This window comes from Periplaneta americana, chromosome 15 (genome assembly GCF_040183065.1).
Source record: "Periplaneta americana isolate PAMFEO1 chromosome 15, P.americana_PAMFEO1_priV1, whole genome shotgun sequence".
NCBI lineage: Eukaryota > Metazoa > Arthropoda > Insecta > Blattodea > Blattidae > Periplaneta > Periplaneta americana.
Genome location: NC_091131.1, coordinates 54,574,847 through 54,599,714, shown reverse-complemented (window position 1 = coordinate 54,599,714; position 24,868 = coordinate 54,574,847). Strand labels below are relative to the sequence as shown.

Genomic DNA, 24,868 nt, shown 5'->3' with positions numbered 1-24,868 from the left:
CGTAATTGCTGCGTCTGAATTCGGTCATTAGAAGAATGACTGGAGAAATGGCGGAATGAAGACAAGAAAGACAGGAGCACAGTCTTTGCCCATCACAAATTTCTCTTGATACGCCGGAATTTGAATCCAGATTTCCGGCTTGGAAAGTCGATGACCTAACCGTTCATCTCGAGACGTTAGGAAGCAATTTTAAATTGTTCCTTTTCTGTAGCATGTTTACCCTGTATGACCCTATCATACAAATTGCACATTGCTCTTACGAAAAAAAAAAATTCCATGTCTGTTTACACGCTGATAACACATTTCGATAACTCCAGAGCTTTTATTTTTGTACATGACAAAGGACTACACAAATGTCAATAGCAATCTACATATTATTTCATATCGGATTAGAACACCATACAAAAACCATACAACTCCAGATCAGCACTCTCTTCTCTTTGTGACGTATGGATATGAGAAATGATACGCCATATAAGGACACATCATGCACATGTAAATATTTTTCTACCGTTTTGTTTTGCCTACAGAAAAAAACAATGTGACGTTTGTAAATTTTAACAAGTCATAAGAATTAATGAGTACCTACCGCAAGTCGGCATAATTTAAATAAAACAGATAAGGAAAGTTCTAAAAGCGTATTACATTATTATATTCTTAAAACACTAGAAACTAATTAAATTATCTTCAGTATAATATTTCATTACATTGCATAGTCTTATTCTTCTCTTTATGCTTCCAAATAATTCTTAGAAAAAAGCTTTGAAGTTTAGGAATTATAAAAATTTATTGAAATAATTAGTTAAACTTGGCATCGTTATATATAATAGTGTAAACACATTATGAAGATATATCTTTTGATATTTAAGAGCTGAATATTTTCGTTGTCATCCTATAGGGTAAACATTGGTAATTTCGTGATAATTTCATGAAAACTAATTTAAAATGCAAATGTGTAAATATATCCTTATTCCGATTTTTTCATCTAAAAAACGATGACTTGCTGTACAAATCTGGAGACATAAAAGATTGGATACGGTCTTGAATATGTGCCAAAAACCACTTTTACAACTTAAGCTGAAAGGTTGGTTATTTCGTGACAACCTTGGTAATTTCGTGATATTGCATTGATAATTTCGTGAGAGGTAGAAGAATTGTGGTAAAATTCATTAAAGTCAAATGAAATTCTGATTTATTGCTACAAGACTTCAAACATAGTAATTCCGTCTAATATTCATAGCAAGAAAACATAGAAATACATATCAATACATAATAAGAATGAAATCAAAGTAAAAATTGAAATTGAAAAGGGATCTTCTTTGCCCTGAAAGGGTGAACACTTTTATTACGGACTTTACTATAGCACATATTACTAGGGTAACTCCAAAAGTAATGCATAACGTTTGTTTAAAAATTATATTTTTATCCTACAGCTTTCCATTTTCACTGAATGTAGATGCATCCTTAAGGAACAAAATGTCACTTTTCCACATAATCCCCGTCTCTTTCAACTGCCTTACGTAACCTAGGAACGAGGGTCTGTAGACCAGCACGGTAAAAGTCTGGACCAACACGTCTGAGCCACTCTTTAGCAGCGTGCACAAGGGAGTCATCTTCTAACCTCGTTCCGCGAAGGGATCCTTCAGTTTACCAAAGAGATGGTAATCGCACGGTGCCAGTTCAGGACTGTAATGCGGATGTTTCAGTGTTGTCTATCCGAATTTTCTGATCTGAACTTTGGTCTTGTGACTGACATATGGCTGAGCGTTGTCATGCAATAGCAGAACATCCTGCTTCTCCCGATGTCGTCGAACACGACTCAGTCGAACTAGAAGTTTCTTGAGATTTGCAACATACCCGTCAGAATTAATGGTGGTTCCGTGTGGAATGATGTCCACAAGAAGAGTCCTTCTGAATCGAAAAACACAGTAGCCATAACTTTTCCTGCCGAAGGTGTACTTTTGAATTTCTATTTCTTTCGTGAATTTGCATGATGCCACTCCATTGTCTGCCTCTGTCTCCGGTCCAAATGGTGGAGCCATGTTCCATCTTCTGTCACAATTCTTGCAAGTAAGTCATCTAGCACTTATCATTGACACTTAGCATGATAACGATTCAAACAGAAGCTACACTGAACCCATTGCGTCTCCGTTTTCTTTTTTGTTATCATATCTTGTCTTCAGTTTTCTAAAATTCCTATTGTAATACAATTTTTAAAATAGTATAAAATGTAACACTTAATGCTCAACAAAATTTTGCCTCAAACAGCTAAGATTTCTATCAGTAAAGCTAAGCCTATACGGCGACTACAGATGTATCTAAAATTCCAAAAACATTTCATAAAATTTCATGAAGATACAATAAATCTTTGTACCAAATATCATATGCTTACCTTTAGTAATAAGCCTGTAATGTAATTACAAACATCCACAAAATTTGTACGCCTGAGAAGTCGACGCAAACTTGCTCTCTCCAAACATAAAAACTCACTGAAGCAACTACAATAGTCACACAAAGCTTAGCTGTATGTTTCTGGAAACTGGACAACATATGCAATCCCTTGGTGGAAATTTGAATCTCGTAACACCATTGGTTAGTTCACAAAAGAGCAAAGAAAAAGTATCACGAAATAACCACTGCCACGAAATTACCAATGTTTACCCTACAAAAATATCGAGAAATCGTTTATTAAAGTCAATCAATGAAACTGTTATAATCTTAAGTGCTGAACAGAAAATTTCATAATGTAAGTATCAAATGTATTTTATTGTAGATATTGGGTTTAAAATCCTACTGTTCTTGACTAATAATATTTTCATATTAAGAATTACTCGTACAAATAGACATTCAAAGCTAATATTTATGCGTAACAAAATGTATTTTTCCAATTTAGCCTACATAACTCTAATTTGAAGAAATGCTTGATTTGAAGAACATTTATTTATAAAGCATTTATTGTCCTAAAGTAGTAATTATGGGAAGTATCCTACTTCTATAGTAGGCCTACCATTGACGACAATACATTTACGTAACAAAACAAAATAGTAAGACTTTTGAGAAAATAGTTATTTTGTGCTCAGTTTTTCAGAGGACTTGCATAAAATATTATAAATAAAGTAATATTATCACATTTCATTTACTCTTTTCTCCACACAAATATTGAATATGAGTTAGATCTACTGAATCGTCATCATGCATCATAATCATCAACATTATCATTATCGAGGAATTTGAAACAACACAAGACATTTAAAACCAACTGGAACTTAGGTCATGTGGACAGCATGTCGCAACACTATAGATTAAGACAACACATTACAAACACAAGACACAATGGATGGGTACACATGCTCTCTCTGTTAAAATCCGTGGCGCTATAGCCCATGAAGGACCAAAACCGACCAGCCGGCTGCTGGCCTCGTATCCACATGCCGAAGAAGAGGTGGACGATCATCCAACCAGAATGGAGGTATCGTGTGGTTAGCACTATGATCCCCCCAGCCGTTATAGCTGGTTTGCGAAATCGGATTCTCGCTACCTATCGTATCTCCCCAAGTATATCACGATGCTGGGTGGGCACCGGTCCCATACACTGGTCGAAATGTCATGAGAAAATTTCTTCCCCCATGAGGTCTCGAACCAGCGCGCATTCCGTAACGCGAGTCCTAGGCAGAATAAGCTATATGCTATAATTTTAATAGAACAATAGAAAAAAATTGATAGGAAAATTAAAATTTCACAATACTATAATATTGTACAACATATAACATAATATGGACATTGCGGTAGTTATGCAAATCTAGTCTTTCAGGTAAAGCTCCCTGTAAAGCAGATTTGAATACCAGAGGTCCCGGGATCGATACCCGGCCCCGGAACAATTTTTCCCTTGAAATTATTCATTGCGGTAGTTGTTTTCTTTACAGTCCGACACGGTTTAAATTAAAATTAAAATTTCACAATACTAGCCTATAATATTGTACAACATATAACATAATATGGACATTGCGATAGTTGTTTTCTTTACAGTCCGACACGGTTTAATAAACTAATGTGAGTAATGAAGTTTTGTCAATTTAAGGGTTAAGCAATGTAATGCGCTCTCATATAGAACAAACATTTCACAGATTTCATGAAATTAAAATACGTATGTAGTTAAAATCATCGTAACCTCTTGGCCTAAATATGCCGAAATCTCCACAGATTACGTCACATTAGTAAAACATCGCATCTGATTATCGATGGCGTCATTCGCCTTCCAGTCATGAAGTCTTTGATGTAAAAAAACATCAATTGGGTCAGATAAGCGTCTTCGTCACAGCATTCAGTAAGCGTCGCGCCTCTCTGAGACATAGATAGAAGACCTCGGCGCGGACATCAGAGGGTCAGGTACTGTAAATATTAACAGCAATTTCAGCCGTGGTTACTCACATGCACATCTACGTATGATTCCAGTGTCTTAAATATGATCACTCATACCCCAGATCACCCACATATTAACAGATTGATCAGTTTTTGGGCTTTGAAGGCAACAACGTTTATCAGTTTCACTATGTTGTCATCTAGCTACTGCAGAAGAATTCATGTTATAACTCTCATTTGAATTGCATGGAGCAACTGTGCTTCCATCTAGCGGTCGTTACCAATCGACAGTGGCGATCCTGGTGGTTGTTCTCTTCCACATGTTACCGTTTTTAAGATAGGGATGGTCAATCTGTTATATATGTGATCAGGGCTCATACATACACACAATATGCGATAATAGTAGAAAGTTGAATACGCACATAAATACATTAGAGATAGAAGCCACTGGCGTGGCTCAGTCGGTTAAGGCGCTCGTCTGCCGATCTGAAGTTGCGCTCGGGCGCGGGTTCGATCCCCGCTTGGGCTGATTACCTGGTTGGGTTTTTTCCGAGGTTTTCCCCAACAGTAAGGTGAATTCCAGGTAATCTATGGCGATCCTCGGCATCATCTCGCCAAATACCATCTCGCTATCACCAATCTCATGGACGCTAAATAACCTAGTACCGTAGTTGATAAATAACCAACTAAAATAAAAGAGATACATAAAAATAAATACACACGATCACATCAGTCAGAATACAGCAATATTTGTGCATCAACGTAAACATAAATGTTCAACGTGTATATATAAAAAGATAGACATGTTCGCATTGTTTCACACAGGCGGAAAGTAAATACGATTTTCAAGCCATCGCCCATAAGTTCAAAATTGATAGCCTACCTTCAACTGATTTATTGTAGCTTCAGCAGTTTTCAATTTTTGCACGCTTTTATGGACTTCTGCAGTTTTTGCAGAAACACACAGCCGGATCTGGGAAAATCAGCAACTTACATCAGAATGCCCTCTAAACTGTTGTGACTTGTTTGTTTGCCAGTTTTGCTAGAAAAGTGACTGCAATGAATGGAGTTTGAAACGTGTGTGCTCATATAAACAACAATAGTCATACCAAAGCGACGTTTCAGAGCAAGAGGCGCCAATGTCCACAAAATTAATTTGTTTTGACAGAATAATTTTGCTGCTCAAGATTAATTTCTTTTCTTGTAGACATATTTCATTATTTACTTGGATCTTCATTTACTTCTTTCAGTTTATTCATCTGTTTTGTGAAATACGGCCGTACAGAATTTAAAATGCAAGGATGATAGGACAATTTTGAGCTACCGTACTTCTACCATATTAAAATAATGTTTAATACAGATTTATTTTGTTTCTGGAACAATGTGTGAATTGTATATTGTTTATTTTTTTTTTGTTTGGAATATGGTATTGTTTACCAATTTAATTTTATGTAAAAAATCTAACATACGCGGGTCTCACACCATAAATTTTGCAAATATGATATTTTACATTATCATTTTGGAAAACACCATAAATATAGAAATATGGAATAACTTTTATCACTGACGACCGTACTTCAAGTCCCTGTGGTACAAGTAAAATTTGTGATGAAAATATACCCGCTCTTTCCGTCATTTCACAATTTACACGAAAGACAATAATTCTTAATAGCAACGTAGCAGCAATAGGAAGGTACTGTATCGTACTTCTTGTATATCATACCAATTAATGTAAATCCTATAGTCAGCCTTCGTTATATAGAGCAAGTAATTACAGGGAAAGTAGCAGATGTCTGAGTTATCAGACACGATACCATAAAAAACACTAGATGATTGTATTCTGTTTTAGGCGTGATTCGTTTTTATATATAAATATACAATATAAAACGAGATAAACATTTAGATAAATTTATAGCTTCGCAATACAAGGGCCTGGATTCGATTTTAATTTCCATTATATTTTGGATTGAATAAAGTGTTGCAGAACGGGTTTTCTGCAAGCAGTTCATTTTCTTCTGTTACCGTTCTCATTTATTTGTTAGAATACAAAGGGAAATCAGTTAGTTTCCGGACTGCCCTGAATGTAGGTAACACACAGGACATAGGAAACGGACAAGTTATCTAGAACCAGGGAAACGCCTGGAATCTATACTAAATGCATCACTTGAAAGTCTGAGAAGAAGACAAGCCATAAGGCGAATAAGGAGAAATTACAGGAAAAATCGTAATAGGTTCTTGACATATTTGCACAAAATCACGTAGAGAAGTTCATTTCTTATAGACAATCTGATGCTGTTTGATAGACTGACTCAACAGGCGTGGAAACAATGATCTTGAGTAACAAGCGCATGTACTGTATGTTTTAGTAGGTTATTTTACGATGCTTTATCAATATCTTAGGTTATTTAGCGTCTGAATGAGATGAAGGTGATAATGCCTGTGGAATGAGTCCGGGGTCCAGCACCGAAAGTTACCCAGCATTTGCTCATATTGGGTTGAGGGAAAACCCCGGAAAATCTCAACCAGGTAATTTGTCCCGGCCGGGAATCGAACCCGGGCCATCTGGTTTTGCGTCCAGACGCGCTAATCGTTATTCCACAGGTGTGGACTACTACTGTATGTTCAAGGGTACAATAAATACAAGTACAGTTCAAAAATATATTGATTGTACCTTGTAGAATAGAATAAAACGTAACAGATTAGACGTTACAGAAGCCCTGAATTTGTGGTACGAAATAACTGAAAATTTATTATATTTATTCAGTGATATCTACTGAGTACATTACTGGCGGTTTTTTGTAGTTCACTTTTTCTTCATTTCATAAAAACTTGATGTCCCATCAATAATTCCATCACAGACGTCAAGTCGGACCTTCTTTGAGCCAAGAAGTACTTGCAATTTCGTAGCCTTTCAGTAATTCCTGCTATTAAAACGCAACATATTATTTCATTAAAGCATTCTCCCACTGCAACTGAATAAAGTCGGTAACTTTAAAAGTGTAGCTATCTTACGGGTCACCAATCGACATCATTTCGAAAAACGCTCTTTTTCGTTATCAGTATTTACGTCACAAGGCGTTGGTCATTATCTATGTTGATCAACGCTTGTTGTATAACCGGAATGGAAGTAAAACAGATAACATTACAGAGGTCGCAGACCTGAAGCGTGCGCATTTGTTGCTAAATCTCGCACGAGATTGCAGCGGCTGCTATTTTGATTCTGTTTATCGGTACTGATATCGTTTTAATCAAGGCGGTGATGACAGCTCATAGACAGCTGCATGATAAAGCGCGCAACACTTGCGTAGCCTACATGAAGGAAATCCTGGTCCCATTCCGGTCGACATTAACAACAACTTTTAAATTCGCATGTTGTTTTCTTTTCTTTCTGGCTAGTGTACAACTCGCATGCTTTCTTTTCTTTTTGGCTAGTATACAACCATTGAAGAATCTTTCTTCAGAGTCTGGCACAAACGAACCCTTGGTTGAACTTCCATGACAACACGACACCGAGGCTCCATCTAGATTTTAGAACAACACGGACAGCGCACTGACTATGGACAAACATTCATGCCATGTGGGGGCTTCGAACGCATAGCTTTCACGCAACGTTGAAGTTACTAAACCCGCATGGGCATATTATTTCATTATTCATGTAAATAAAATACATTTACGTAGGTCTATATGAAATCACAGTCACAACGCTGGCTAAAGGGTTAACGTATCTGCATGACCCGCGGAGACTCAGATCCATTCTGGACAGTGCAATTTTAATTTGTTATGGCGCAGGTTGTCTCGTGATATTCGCGCTTTCCTTATCATCGTATTACAGCTGTATTTTTAGCTGCTTGAAATAACAATATACTCAAGACGTCGGTGTCAACTTGAAAGAATTCTGTGTATATTATTTTGTTCCGTACAGCGATCACCGTCGATCTTTTGAGGAAAATAATACGTTACTAGCAGTGATGAGTAGAATCCTGCACTGAGTAATAGCACTGTGTAAGAATGAAAATGCGTGCCATGCACGCTAAACCGGTTCTCAGTCGAAGCGATACCATAACAGCTTAAGGAAGAGCGAGTTGTTTCGTTGGTGTAAATAAAAAGAAACTAAATCACACGTATATAAATAAGTAGCTGTAATAGTTTAAACAATTACCTAAATTAAGTATCTTGTAGGCATTATTTTAGTTTAAGTTCTTAAACTGGATCTAAAATGTAAACATTTAGAAGGAACATAAAGTAAGGAAATGCTTTTTTGAAAAAAAAAAAAACAAAAACAAACAAAACAAAAACAACAAAGCTTTCTGCTACAAGAAAGATCTCTAACCGTGAATAATATGCTTGCAATACAGTAGGCCTATGATTAAATAAACTTACTACTATTGCAAGTACATCGCAATATCATTCGTATGTTTCATAATGGCGCTCTAAATTGAATTTTCTTAACAGTGGTGATAACTTTTCCACAAACTAATCACAATATTCTAATTTCTACCTCCGAAAATAAATAATAATTTTCCCACAGAGAACTTAATTGAGACCCTGAGCGTCGTTCAACATCACTCGTGCTAGTCCTACTGTTAAATGACTCACAAAACCTCTGTTTACAGTTTACAGCACTGATTGATCACGTATTATAGTTCGCTTTTTAAGCGTTCTTTTTTTGCTAATGGCGAGTACTTGCCTTTTCGTCGTTCACCAATATGAAGCCAGTTGTGTAGATCAATTTACCGACAGAGTCGTTGCCCATGGTGCGCCATAGAAAGCTGGTGTACGCTACAGCCGAGATGAGATGAGATGAGATGAGATGAGATGAGATGAGATGAGATGAGATGAGATGAGATGAGATGAGATGAGATGAGATGAGATGAGATGATGGAGATTTGTTGGTATGACACAGGGGAACCGGAGCTCCCGGAGAAAACCCCTGTGTTACCTGGGCTACCGACTTGCCTAACACAAGTTATAAATCGGGGGTACGTTGCAGTCGATGTTTGTCATCAGTCACTGACTTTAGTGAGCCAAGAAAGTCAAGAGCGCCTACAACCTTTAGGCAATCCTGAGAACAATGCATACGAGTGAAAAGCACTGAAGGTAATATGTGTAAATACACACGAATGTCGATCTCTAAGCTTCAGCATAGCTTACTATTGCTATTGCTCCAGTTTTAAGTGCGGTTATGGACTATGGTGAAAAGGTATAATCATAACCAAAAAGAAAAAAGAAAAGAAGAAAATTTTGCCCCATCTCCACCATGGGCATCACAAATTTCACTTGGACTCACAAGAATTAGAAAAAAAATCGACGGCTTAACCGTTCTTGTGACAGCATGATAATTTTATATTATCACTTCATTATCACAGTTCCATGAGGAAGTTCCAGGTTTCGTCAGGCTGCACAAAAACCTCCGATGTACAATATGGACTGCAAATATATCATTTTCAACTGAATGTAGGTGAGATATAATATGATTGGAAAATATCCGTGCAAATTTTAAAAGAATAAGGCGACATTGCGATATTCAATATCTTCACAGACGAAAGAAATATGATTTGAAAAAGCCTTAGTGTGGAATTAGTTGACAAGCTTTTCATGTCAGGAACACTGGATTTAGCATGACAGAATAGGATTTAAATTTACGGGACAGAGGGATTATGACAGACTACCTCGGGAAGGAAGTGACGGGGATTTATGAAAAGATACGGAGAAAAAGAAGATAGATGAAAAGGATGCAGAGAAGGAAAGAGCGGGAGATGAAATAGGAGGAACCGGATAAGTAAATTGATAAAGACGATAGGAAAGAAAGAATGTGGAAAAAATGAAATAGCCACCGGCGTAGTTCATTCGACTGAGGCGCTTGCTTGCCGATTCGGAGATCCGCTCGGACGTGAGTTCGTGGGTTGATTACCTTGTTGGTTTTTTCCGAGATTTTTTTCAACCGTAAAGCGAATGGCAGGTAATCTATGACGAACCCTTGGCCTCATCTCGCTATTACCAATCCCATCGACACTAAATATAATAAATTTTAAATCATGTCCAAATTCAACGTCGCAAATTTCTAGCGCAATAATTAATAATAGATCTCTATTAGAAACAACAACAACCAAATTTCTTGGCTTAAAAATCGATAATGTGTTAAATTGGAAAAATCATATTAAAGAAATTACCCCCAAACTAAATTCAGCTTGTTTTGCTATTAGATCTATGCAAAAGATAGTAAATATCAATACCTTAAAAACAATATACTTTGCATACTTCCACTCGGTAATGAGTTTTTAAATAATATTCTGGGGAAATTCCACAGATAGTAACAATATATTTCTATTACAAAAAAGAGTAATTAGAATAATGGTAGGTGCCAAATTTAGGGAATCGTGTAGGATTATTTAAAAAAAAACTACAAATAATGCACATGGCTTGTCAGTATATCTTTTCATTAATAACCTTCCTAGTATGTAATCGTGAAAACTTTGTAACTAATTCAACAGTTCATAGCATAAATACACGTCAGAAAATGACTTTCATACTCCATCGGCAAGTCTATCGTGGTATCAAAAAGGAGTGCGTTATGTGGCAGTAAAAATTTTTAATAGCCTCCCTATCGATATAAAAATGAAACTTAAAACATAAAATTATTTAGGGCCAAATTAAAGAAGTACCTAATTTCTCACGCCTTCTATTCTGTAGGTGAATTCATGACATTCAATAACACTTCATGAAATTGATACTAAAACTTTGTATTGTACTAGTAGACTATATTGTAGATCTCTTCTGTATATATTTCATCTAGACTGTGACTATAAATTAAGAGTTTATAATAGTAATAAGTTTTTTTACTTGTTCCATATTCTAGCTTTAAGCATGTTTGAATACCATGGAATGTTAATAAATACAATACAATACAATAAACGAGTTAGTTGATACAGCGGCATTAAATAACTAACTAAAAAAAGATGAAATAGAAGGGGATGTAAAGAAAGTAGAAAATGGGGGAGTAATAGAGGAAACAATACCAAGGTGCGAAAAGGATTCAGAAACAGAAAGAAGCTAGGCTGAATTAGGGATCTGCACTTGGGTGACTTTTGCTCTGGGAGCAGGGCAGACCGGAACGATGACCCAGACACAAAAGATAGACGCTGTTTCGGTTCTCTCGGGATGGACTTTGGCTATCAAGACACGAGTCAATATTCTGACGTCAAGAAGCGACCCCCTACACAAAACTATATAGGCTAGACACAATGCAGCAGCGTCAGAACAAGTCAGCGAGCCGAGAGGAATGCGCGATCAAAGATCACGTTCATTGAGCAGCATCCAGTCGCAAACAAGGTAAGGTAAATATAAACGTAAACAAACGCTTCGGGACATCATATTAAACCTCCAATTTATCTCACATGCTCTGTGACGTAACTCATATCGCGAAGTGGACGTTGAAAGAAAGATTACGAACTGTAAAGCTGCTTAATATTCTCTATAGACCTAAGTAAAATGACCGCAAAAAAATGATAATAATATGTAAGTTATATGCAATATAGCGCAATAAGTACTGTGATTAGGCCTATTTTTTCCTACTCTATTTACCAAAATTTAGCTTTATATTTATTTTCCAAGTAATTCATGAAGGTAAACTGTAAAAACTTTTACTGAAGTTTTCGATCAAGACAACAGATATTGTCGCTAACACAAACTTTCGAAGGCATGCGATATTTACTGTTACATTTGGCACATTTTCCTTACTATAAAAATTCACGTTAAGTATCAATGACCAATTCCAGAAAAAAAATGTCCCTAGTCTTGTTGGGAGTCCACCTGTATGTAGGCAACAAATTTCGCACGACTCTCTTCAAGTAGCATATAAACAGGCATTCTTGTTTACTGCACATGTTCAATGCGCTGTATCTGGAGCTTGATAAAATTAGGCGTTGTGGAATAAATTGTACGTAGACAGTATACCGGTACCAGAAATATTGAAAATATGTAATTCCGTCAGAATATCAATATAACTATAAGTTTATACGAGTATATTCAACATCTAATTTTCACCAGATCTTGACGTATTGAACGGTAAATTAAGTCATCATCACTCTCTGCTTTAGAAATTTCTCGGCAAATTAAATCTTATTACAAACCACTGTAAATAACACTCAAAACATCATTTTATTACAATAGATGTATGTATGTATTTTACATAGGTTATTTTACGACGTTGTATCAACATCTTAGGTTATTTAGCGTCTGAATGAATGACGATGATAATGCCGGTGTAATGAGTCCGGGGTCCAGCACCGATAGTTACCCAGCATTTTCTCATATTGGGTTGAGGGAAAACCCCCGAAAAAACCTCAACCAGGTAATTTGCCCCGACCGGGATTCGAACCCGAGCCACCTGGTTTCGCGGGCAGACGCGCTAGCCGTTACTTCACAGGTATGTATGTATGTATGTATGTATGTATGTATGTATGTATGTATGTATGTATGTATGTACTGTATGTATGTATGTATGTATGTATGTATGTATGTATGTATGTATGTATGTATGCGTTTGAGAGTTAAATTTTCTAGTGCAGGCATGTATTTTATCTTTAATCCTTATTTGTTAAAGATTTTAGAATGGTTAAAGTTAAAACGTCAACTTCAGACATTGTTTCTAATGAGAACCTAGAGTTAAATACTTAGGAGGTCGAAATACAACAGTGTTCATAAGTTAAGATTAAAGATAATGTAGGTAATTATTACAGTTGTCTGAACACTATTTATTAATAAAATGAATAAAATAAATAAAATTGGTTAGAAACCATACATGTTTCGGGGGCTGTGATCCCCCATCATCAGTGGTTGTACCAGGACTGCAACAAAATAATGGAATGTATAAAGATCTTGAATATACTACTAAAAAATATAACATTCATAAAATACAAAGTCTAAGATAACATCGTTAAAAAGTAAAATGATCCAAAGTATTGAATTGAAATTTCATTATGAACTTAATTAAGAATGAATTTGAAGAATAGTTATTAAATATTTTTAAATGATATCTTATAGAAGGAATATATATAATACAATTCTGATAATACAATGTATAAATCTTAAGTAATACTGATGGTGACCCAAGAATAATGTTAAAATATCAAAATATTGTAGAATATGAATGACATGATGTGAATGTTATTCATTCCAAAACATTTGAAATTAAAAATTAACATCAGTGAAGTTAAAAACTGATGTTAAAAATTTTTTTAAAAAGAAGTTTCAAAAGTAGAACATATGTTCTTATACTATAAGTACAATAAGAAATACATTAGAAGAATGGACATTACTACAATTTACATGTTGAACTCACCTACGGTGTAGATGTTCTACCGCGTGTCGTATCTTAAAGAGGACTGACTATGACAACGTAGTATTGGTTACGTATTCTTTGTCTTGCTCTTCAGCATAGTCAGTCCTCTTTAAGATACGACACGCGGTAGAACATCTACACTGTAGGTGAGTTCAACATGTAAATTGTAGTAATGTCCATTCTTCTAATGTATTTCTTATTGTACTTATAGTATAAGAACATACGTTCTACTTTTGAAACTTCTTTTTAAAAAAATTTTTAACATCAGTTTTTAACTTCATTGATGTTAATTTTTAATTTCAAATGTTTTGGAATGAATAACATTCACATCTTGTCATTCATATTCTACAATATTTTGATATTTTAACATTATTCTTGGGTCACCATCAGTATTACTTAAGATTTATACATTGTATTATCAGAATTGTATTATATATATTCCTTGTATAAGATATCATTTAAAAATATTTAATAACTATTCTTCAAATTCATTCTTAATTAAGTTCATAATGAAATTTCAATTCAATTCATTGGATCATTTTACTTTTTAACGATGTTGTCTTAGACTTTGTATTTTATAAATGTTATATTTTTTAGTAGTATATTCAAGATCTTTATACATTCCATTATTTTGTTGCAGTCGTGGTACAACCACTGATGATGGGGGATCACAGCCCCCGAAACATGTATGGTTTCTAACCAATTTTATTTATTTTATTCATTTTATTAATAAATAGTGTTCAGACAACTGTAATAATTATCTACATTATCTTTAATAAGAACCTAGAGTCTTACCCCAACTACATAGCCTACTTCTGCTGTTAAGTACGTCACTGGTTGGCTATTCATTCACTGAAGTGCTCACTTGTTCGTTACATTGAAGCATGCGAGCGCCAACTAATAACGTACGAAAATCAACTTCTGATTATATGAATAAAGCGGCCGTGGGCATGTTTATTTCAAATTCAGGTTTCTTTCGTCCGCTGAACTTTCTTTCTTGTATCGACGTCATCATTTAATCTACCCTGTGTAACTTCCGTCGTTAGGTAAAAGATACTGTACATTAGAGCATGCATTTTCCCAGAACTTTGAGTAATTAATAAATAAAACAAACGAAGCATGTCTCTGATAACCATTACCTTCTTGATGCAATTGAGCTCGATTATTTCGTCAGGCTCGCTATTATGTCTGCACTATAGCAAGACCCGTCGGACTACCACGTGCTGCCCGCGTGATCACTTGTTGTTGTTTGAGTCAGCGCGCCACGTCGGAGGTGTGTCTCATGTTGCGCCTGGAATTCGCAGCCACAAAAACAGAGAGCAGCTGCCGCGAATTGCTAGCTTGGTTTAACCACTAGATTATAAAGTTCGATAGGCAGAGCAATTTACTACAGAAAACGACATTTTTCGCTTCTTCCTTACGTCCAAATAAAACTTCATTGACTTATTGACTCACATTTATATCAAAGGTTTTTTTTTTTTAGAACCGAATGCACCTTGAAGTTAAAATAAACTTCAAGGTAGTTCACGATTGAGATTATTGATACCCCTATAAAATAATTATAAAGTTACTAAGCATAGATGTTTGGGAAACACACAATAACAGAGAAATCTGGCATAACATTGTAGTAAACAGACTCGATAGCTCATGCTATAGTAATAACAATAATAATAATAATAATAATAATAATAATAATAATAATAATAGTAATATAGTAGTAGTAGTAATTGTAGTAGTAGTAGTAGTAGTAGTAGTAGTAGTAGTAGTAGATCTATAATACGAGGAATGACACCCCGAGTAAACTTCCAAAAACTCTCTGTGTTCGTTATTAATACTGCCGGAAATTTTCATTTGATGTCGAGTGTGTAGAGTTGACTTCTTAACCCTTCAGTTAACGTTTCGTCTAGTGTCAACCCTATAAAGCACTCCTGAATTGTTACAATCAAGACGTCCGCTATGGAACAATGGCGGCACCTTAAGTTACGAAAAAGTATATATATTTTTTCAGTTTATACCTGCGCTCTCTCTGAATCAGATGATAGGTCATGTAAATAAATTAGAATCTTTTAAAACTCTATGAAAGTGAAGAACTTTTCCTTTTCTTAAAGCTACTGTTCTGAGTTATTTTATGAGGGAAGAATTGACAGATCAGAGAAAATTAGTATGAACTGCAGCTATTCTAGGATTAACTTCCTAAAGAAAACAAATTATGTACAATGATGAATGCTTTGCAATATTAGATAATATGGCATTTCGAGAATGTTCAGAACCGATAAAATATTTGCCTTATCAATATTTTTATCAATTCCCCCTCTTATCTAATCGGTTCAATTCAGTTCACAGCGCATTAAAATACTAGACCAATCGAGGAACAGTCGGTGAAACCATGGGAAATATTTTTATTATCTTAAGAAACGCGATGCGATGTGCCTGTCAGCTGTATCTTCTTCTGAATGGAACAATAAGATGTTCTAAATCTTTAATGTCTGTGGTTATTATAACTCTGACCTTTGCAGTCTCTGATAGCCGAACAATGTCAATTCCATTTCTGATAGTGGAACTTTCTAAGACGGAATTAACTACTCCTGAGAAGGAATGACAAAGAAGGATGGAAGTTGCAGAGTTTAATTCTGGTATAGGCGAGTAAGAGTCGTTAAATTTCGCGTGGAAACCTATCTTCCGGGAAGAGAGTTTTTTGCGTCATGGGACGTTGCGCTCTGCTTCCATTACAAAGGAAGCCATGTGAAGGATTTTTGTAGTCCTCGACCGCGAACTTCGGTTTTATTGGCGAGCATCGTCATCGACTCGATTGCTGACAACGAAATGTTTGAGACATTTCTCTCTATAACATCATAAAATGTTCAAAAGTGATTCAACATTTAAACTACGATTAAAGGAGAAAATATCCCATTATTATAAATACCGTAAATATTTTGCCCAAAGACTAGAAACGCAGTCCGAGGAGTATAGCTTCACCACTACTTTATAGCCTATGGGAATGGTTTTTGGAGTCCGAATGTCGTTTCCTTGTAGATATCGTGACTCAACAATGAAATGTCATCTACTGATTCAGCCATGTGGTCTCAAGGTCCGGTGAAGTCCCGCTAGAGCGCCCTTTGAAACCCAGAGCAGCATATCCAGTGTTGCCAACTGTACGGTTTGGACCGTACAAATACGGTATTTTGTTCTTTCTGTACAGTGTACTCGGACCGTATGCATTCTGTACGGTCTTGCTAAAACTTTGTAAAAAATCTTTAGTCGAACATAATATAAAAAGGGAAAACACACCCACTTCCCCTCATTGCTAGTACCATTGATTGTTGTGATTTTTTACTCCTCTTACCCCGCTTACGATTTTTCGACCTTGACTCTTAGGTGCAAGTGTACTGACCCTGACTGAGTGCTATGACGCATCGGGAATTCACACACTTTTCTTCTCTCTTTTGGGTGCAAGTGCCTTTTTTCCTATCCTACTGTATAATGTAAACCTGTAGAGCGAAGTGTGAAAAGCGCAATAGTAAGTAAGTGTAATAATAAGTGTCACACACATTAAAAAGTGCAATTTATTATTATTATTATTATTATTATTATTATTATTACTATTATTATTATTTGTACCTTATTTTACAATTAAAAAGTAGACAACATAACCTGTGAAGACAGTGAAAATTGAGGTATGTATAAAAATAAAGAGATTACATAATAAATTCTATCCTACGGTCCTCCGAGGGAAAACATGGTCCATTTTTATCTCGCGTACGGTTTTCGCGTCTTATGAGGTTGGTAACACTGAGCATATCACGCCTCCTCAGACAGATGCCATATGTGCGGCTGTCACAGTACGTCATCCAGCTGAACCACTTTGGTAGATACTATTGAAGTTATTATGATGAATATTGAAATGAAGTAACAGTGAAATGATAGGGGGAAATGGGAAACTCTGAGAAAAACCCTCAGCAATCTTAGCTTGTCCACCATAAATACGACTGCGCCATCGCCGGAATTTGAACCCGGATCCATTGTCATCGTAAACCGACTGAACTACCAAGGACAGCGGTCGCCATTCCAACCACTTTAGTAAACATGGGCGGAACATTATTGTTCTGGATTGAGCAAGTGGGGATGAATCATTGCCAGAGCGAAGTCACTTTACAATCGTTCAATACGAGTTGTGTCGTACATTTTAATTCCGGTTTAGAGCAAGCAATAACATCTCACCAACGGCAAAAGCCTATTAAGTTGTTTACAACGCAGCGCTTTGATGCGCACTAGTATTGTAACCCACCACATCGTAATTTTCAATTTAAATGTACCAAGAGTGAACAAAGAAATGAAGCTGTGTTGAAAAGATTGCGTGAAGAAATAATGATGCTGAAACTGACCAGGAAGAGACAAAGGAATTGGTTGGGTAACTGGTTGAGAAGAAACTATCTCCTGAAGAATGCACCGGAAATAATGGTGAACGGGAGAAGAGTTCGGGGCAGAAGAAGATATCAGATGATAGACGACATTAAGATATATGGATCATATGCGGAGGCTAAGAGGAAGGCAGAAAATAGAATAGATTAGAGAATGCTGGGTTTGCAATGAAATACCTGCCCTTAGACAGAGAACTATGAATGAATGAATAAGAGTGAATATACTACGGCCTGAAACAAGTGGCTTGCGGTCCCGGAACCAAGCTATATGAGTGTGTGTTTAAATCAGTGTCATACCCTCTTATTAGGACGCTAGAATCGCAAATGCATTTCATATTAATTCATTTTCGTTTCCTTATAAAATTTAATGTGGTCAAAATGGAACAACATAACTTCAGACAATGCAAAAGAAGGTCATACGACCAATTCCTATGGTAAAAAGGGGAATATGGACGTATGGGAATATGGAGATGAAGTTCACACATTTTTTTAACCTCGGCACGAGTAGGTGATATGGTCAAAATCATGGTCTGGCTACCTTTCTTCCCCGAACACATTCGGTGCTTAATTTTAAAGGAGGTTGAGTGCACTTCGGAGCCATATTATTATGATGAGGATAAAATTCCGCCACTACCTGGACGTAAATCCGCGACCTTCCAGTCCGTAATCCGTTGTTCTACCAACTAAGCTACAACGGCTCCTAGTCCTTGTGGTAAGGAGATAATTCCCACTTCTCAGAAGGGAATGGAATCCGGGTCCGCAGGAGTACAGTAAACACTACTTTTATGCATATAACTCCAGCTATCTTCAGAATTCGGCATCTTCTCCGACAACTTTGTCAAGCGGGTGGTATCCAAATCAGGCGATCTGCTTTGCATTCTTCATGTCTATTACATGCTACACGAGTACGAAAGTTACAATATTCTGTCGTTGAGTTTGGAGTAAAGAAGCTGTGATATTTTTTTCTGACTTACTTATGGCTTTTAGAGAACTCGGAGGTTCACTGCCGCCCTCACATAAGCCCGTCATCTGTCCCTATTCTGATCCAGATTAATACAATCTCCACCATTTTATCCCACTTCCCTCAAATCCATTTTAATATTATCCTCCCATCTACGTCACGGTTTCCCCACGCGAGAAGAAATTTTGTTTGCAATATCTCGTTGGCCATCGTTTTAACATACTCTCCGCTGCTGATTGCGAGTTTAATCTATACTCAAGTTGGTTATTCTGTGTTTTGGATGTTCATATGGAATAGCTATTCCAACAGCTACAATTAAGTTCTCTTTTCCTTGACAGTGAAGAAGTGATTTGTTGTCGTTTCACTTCTACAACAAGGGAGAAGACATAGACTACATACAGCATCTACTCTATCACAATGTGCGGTGCATAGTAATTTTTACAGAAAATAATAGTTCCTTGTTTATCAGTATGTCATTATCATGCTAGTTGGGAGAAGTTAACTGGTTGGGGGTTTTTTCGGGGTTTTCCCTCAACCAATTGAAGCAGAATTGCTGGGTAGCTGGACTTGGACTCATTTTGCCATCATTAATTCACATATCATCATTATCATCCATACAATGACCAAGATCAGTTCATCGTGGAGCGTGCTGTACTTGTACAAAAGCGCTTCTGTTCAGCTACTCAATCATTCACAGAATAAGAGTGGTAAGAACGATAAGCCTCCGTCCAAAAGAAAAAAAATGTCATTATTATTATTATCGACATAGACGTATCTCATAATTATTAATATGTGCTGATAAAGCAAGCTCGCATATCAAACCCCAAGCCTCGAGGAAAACAAGCCAGTATCCCACATCTCTATTAGTTCATGCTGTCGAAGAAAGATTGCAGAGCATGATTAGTAGGCTTCATTCTGAATATAACTATTTGCCCACACCTTATTTTTGTAAAGCGTACACAATGAAGGAAAACAGTTTATTTTATTGCTATATAAAACATATGGGAGAATTTACGGTTTGTGTCCTCATTTACATGTTACCATTTTTTATTCTTATAGGCCTTACAATAAAATCGTTGAAAGGAATGAATAATGCACGAAAATTTAAAAAATACTTGCAGAAAATCTGCTCCAGAAAAGCGAATGGCAAATCTGCCAGATATGGAACAAAACTACAAAACTACGCTACATTCGCTGTCGCAATGGATCTCAGAGTTACTTTCCTTCCTACGTGGTAAAATTCAGATAGCCAAACGGCTGAGGCTAAGTTTTCTGTATCGTTTGACAAGCATAACGTTGCTGTAATGATTTCCTTCTATTGAGATAGTGGTGTCCCTGGCCTGTGCAGAACCCAAGTCCTCGAGGAAGTGATGCGGGTCAAGTATCTAGACTGGAACGTTTCAGCTTGTGGGCTCTGCCTTCCTGTCTCATACCGAGCGTGACATCGTCTTCCTGATACAATTCTAAGAACATCTTCCCGTGGCTTTGAAATTCCCGCGACCTCAGATTTTATAGGACAAGATCACAGTGGCATTTCATATGAAGTGCTTGCTTACTGGTGAAATCCTTTGGAGTAGTATTCAATCTTTTTTCCTAGTGTATCCCCAAAATACCTTTTTTTTACCTTCATACTCCCAAATTGCGTTGTAATTATGTAAGATATAAAAGACTATGATTGATGTTGTATTCAAAATAAATTATTATTATTATTATTATTATTATTATTAATTATGTAATAGCACAGTCTATATATATATATATATATATATAGTCACGAAGCTTGAGTTGTTGAGGGTACTAGGAACAATAGACTGTGTCGGTACTATTTCGCATTGTTTGTAATGGGGCGATAGTAGCGGCTAGCAATTATCAATGGATGCATATTCCCTACGTATTGAGCTTCGTGACTGTATATACTAGACTGTGGTAATAGTATATTACGATACAAATTTGGGAAGTGCTTTTTACAAAATTTTCTGGTTTTATGATCTAATAAGAAAAGCTGCTAATTTGAATCCAAAATATATATTATTTTTAAAGATATACAGTTTTTAAAGTTTAACTATTAAGAAATTCTTAAATTATGCACGTAGATGTATATTACGAAGTAGTAAAAAATAGAAAGCCTATCGCTTTCGGCCTGTATATGGTAATAGTAACATGGGATATGCTGATATAAACAGCTATATCTGGACTGATAAATGTTAAGCTACCAGAGATATTGGAATGGTGTAAATAAAGAAATCTATGTAGCATTAGTATGCTTAGTATGCGCTTCATAAAATGGGAAATTATAACCGTAATCAGAACAAGTTACAGGGAGAATGGGAGCCTCAAAGGTGAAGTAATGAATTTGCAAGTTGAATGAGAATCTGCATGATCAGTATGCGATGCGTACACAGAACGACAGGCGTGTACACTGTACAAGGTCTACGCGTGATGCTTCTCTTTCTGGAAGGCGAAGGTGAATTACTAAATAGGGAACAACATATTTCTTCCACTCTTTTTTTCCGTCCTCTCCAGTGAGCAAAAGGTCGTCTTCTGTGGTCAGATGTTACTACCTTTGATTACTACTCTTGGTTTTAGATGATATAACGTTCGCGGTTTTAAATTGATCAGAGAGCAATAAAAATTCTTAGCATTCTTCATCTGGAATGGAAGCCAAGAGGTTATTATTATTATTATTATTATTATTATTATTATTATTATTATTATTATTACTATTTACTAACGCCGCGGATATTGGCATGTAGCCATTTGCGCCTCTGCCTACTTTTTGGCGATTATGATGAAGAATTCTGTTCTGAGGTTGAGGCACCCATTAGGTCGGATTCTCTAAGCCCCGTATTATAGGATGATACATTATGAGTATAGAAGTAGGCAGAATGGATGAAGATGAAGGTGATGATGGTGAAGTGAACTCAGGGTCCGGCGCCGAAAGTTATCCAACATTTGCTCTTTAATGGCATGAGGGAAAACCCCAGAAAGAATCTCAACCAGGTAACTTGTCCCAACCAGAATTCGATCCCGGACCAGCTAGTTTCACAGTCAGATACGCTGACCACTACTCCAAAGTAGTGGACACAATAATGATGATAATAATAATAATAATAACAACATTTTAATTATAATAATATTTTATTATTATTATTATTATTATTATTATTATTACTATTATATACTGATACTGCGTAAATTAGAAGTTTCAAAAGTGAATTAAAAATTAGACAAATACTGAATGTTGCCGAAATGAAAACTATACAAAACATTGTTAAGCAATGCAATCCGAAATTATGACATCACAGGGAAGGATTGGAGAATATAAGCATGGAAATATCGTATGGAAATAGGCTAATGAGATATTGATGCAAATTCTATGGTCCCAAGGTAAGAGGTGATATGTCAATATTTGGTGAAAATGAGATTTTGCGATATGTTGTGCATCCTGATGGTATCTTTAGTGTGGCAAAAGGTGACATGTGTATATATAATTTTTCTCTTTAACCCGTTGATACGAAAGATGATTCCTCTGATTTTACGGTGGTTCTAACTTTAAACGCTCGCTCCTGAAAAACTGCAAGAAATTATATATTACATTTTGCTTGGGCCACAGAATTACGAAGGAGCGAAAGAAGTGACAAAAGAGTATTGCAGAATAACAGATGAAGACTTAGGGAAGAACATGAAAACACGAGGAGAAAATAATAACATAAAGAGGAAGAGGGGAGAACAAAAGGAACAAAGGAGAATAAGAAGAACAAGAAGAAGAGACGGAAGATAGCGAACGCACACAATAACATGAAGAGAACAATTTCAATTCCTTGGAGACGTGACAGTTCAATAAACAAATCATCACCTACTAATGACCCATTGCCCCAGTTTCTACCGGCAATAGAAACGCTCGCTTGGTTTGTGGCCAAAAAACGCTACCACTTGAGCAAGAGATGAAGACTTAATCAGTCGTGATGATAGTCTCCAGTGACAGCTTATAGGCTGCCCGCCATACACTGCTCGCTATGGTTCCGGCTCCAGTTGTGTCGACGTGAGGGAGCAGGGCAAGCGACTAACTAGCAAATGCGTGCAGCTGAGGGATAAAGTCACCGCGCGGGTTGACTCACAGAGGAAGACGCTCTTCCGCGGAAAGCTCGCCCCCCGCTCCTCATACGATTCCAGGACATTAAAACGGGAAGATCGTCTCCAGCGAACCCACTCGCGTCCGTGCATCGGTCGTGGGAGCTCAGGAACAGCTTCAGGGTTTGCAGCGAACTGGGGGAAGCTGTCTCCGACGGTCGAAGATCACACGTAAAGGTAAGACTTGACAACGAGAAACAAGTGACAAGAGAATAATTTCATTGTTGTAGTGTGCTCTGCTTGCGAAATACAATTTTTACAACGTTATTAAATTATCAGAATTTAATTAAAACAAAGTTTTGCGAATCTTATACGAGATTTGACAGCAATTCCATGCAGAGCAACCTCAGTAGTCTATGTTTTTTTTTAGTGGGTCTAAAATTATTGTTTTATTGAAAAGTTTTGAGGTGACAATATACATAGATGACACGAGAAGCATGTTTACAGATCATAAACCACGAAGTACTCTACTGTTCAAACTATAGCGTTTATAAATACAAATCCAATGTATCCTGGACTTGGTTCCCCGTAGAGTAAAGGAAATCATCTCTCCGATTTGAAATGGAAATGTCTTTGCCCTTTGTTGTCTTGAGCGACGACTTCGCACAATGCTGATAACATTATCTGGTTGTCCTGTTATTTTAAGAATGTGTAATGTTGGTTTACAAATGAAAGGTACGCGGGAAATGGGGAATGTCTTGTTTTACACTTTTATTTCTTTGTCCGTGACTATTGTCTACAATAACGAAATAGGCCTACATAAATAGAAGTACATTCGTTGTTTAATAGTATGTGTGTTTGAGCATATCACACAACGTGAAACTGTTTAATAAATTCTTTGAAGTACATTGTATGATGATGACATTCCTCATTATTCACGTGGATGTGATATCCAATTTGCACTACTGTATTTCTCTATGATTTCGGCCGTTGCTGGGTTGCATATATGTGCTAAAAATTCCCTTCCCAGTGTTTAATATAATAAATAGATTTATTTCATTATTTTGTCTTTAGTTGACATTCCCGCTGTTTCGCCTGTGCTCTTCAAATGTAAGGACGGAAAGAAAGAGTCGAAGGGTCAATTCTTGGAGACATATTCGATAAATCTCTACTTAGACGGCTGCTGTCTATGCAACAGCTAGAACTTGCAGATTTAACATTGCGGGGAAGCCATATGTTCCAATTTGGCCTAGAGTATTGATGTTCTATATTAACTTAGGTGGACGTTTGTGGCTGTGTTTCTGTTTACCCCGTACGTACGCACTTACGTAGGTAGGGTAAAGGTTGGTAATATTGTGAACTAATAATATTATGATAGTACTTTTTGAGAATTTATTACAATTTTACTGAGCGAGAGAAGGATCGGTTTTGTGCAGAAACTTATCCATGAACATTCCCTTAATACGCTGACGCAAAAAACCGATCTTCCTCTCGCTCAGTAAAATTGTAAATAATTCTAAAAAAGAACTATCATAATATTATTAGTTTCACAATATTACCAACTTTTACCCTATATATATATATATATATATATATATATATATATATATATGCATACATGTAAGCTTATGCATGCATATATGTATGTGAAAGTTAATTATTTTGTGCGAGATCGTGCGTATTTGCCTGCTTTCCGCACAAAACCAATAAGCGGTAAGT

General features: G+C 36.3%; 1 protein-coding gene across 2 annotated transcripts in view; it reads left to right on the top strand.

Moving 5' to 3' along the window:
* Positions 1 to 11,584: 11,584 nt before the first annotated feature.
* Positions 11,585 to 24,868, top strand: part of LOC138714960 (peroxidase-like) — a 54,900-nt gene continuing 41,616 nt past the window's right edge. Inside the window, exon 1 of one of the 2 annotated variants that reach the window (XM_069847276.1) lies at positions 11,585 to 11,688. The gene's annotated coding sequence lies outside the window, so the exon portion shown is untranslated. Of the gene's footprint in view, positions 11,689 to 23,204; positions 23,387 to 24,868 lie in introns of those variants that run through there. The other variant, XM_069847277.1, reaches the window with a different exon arrangement.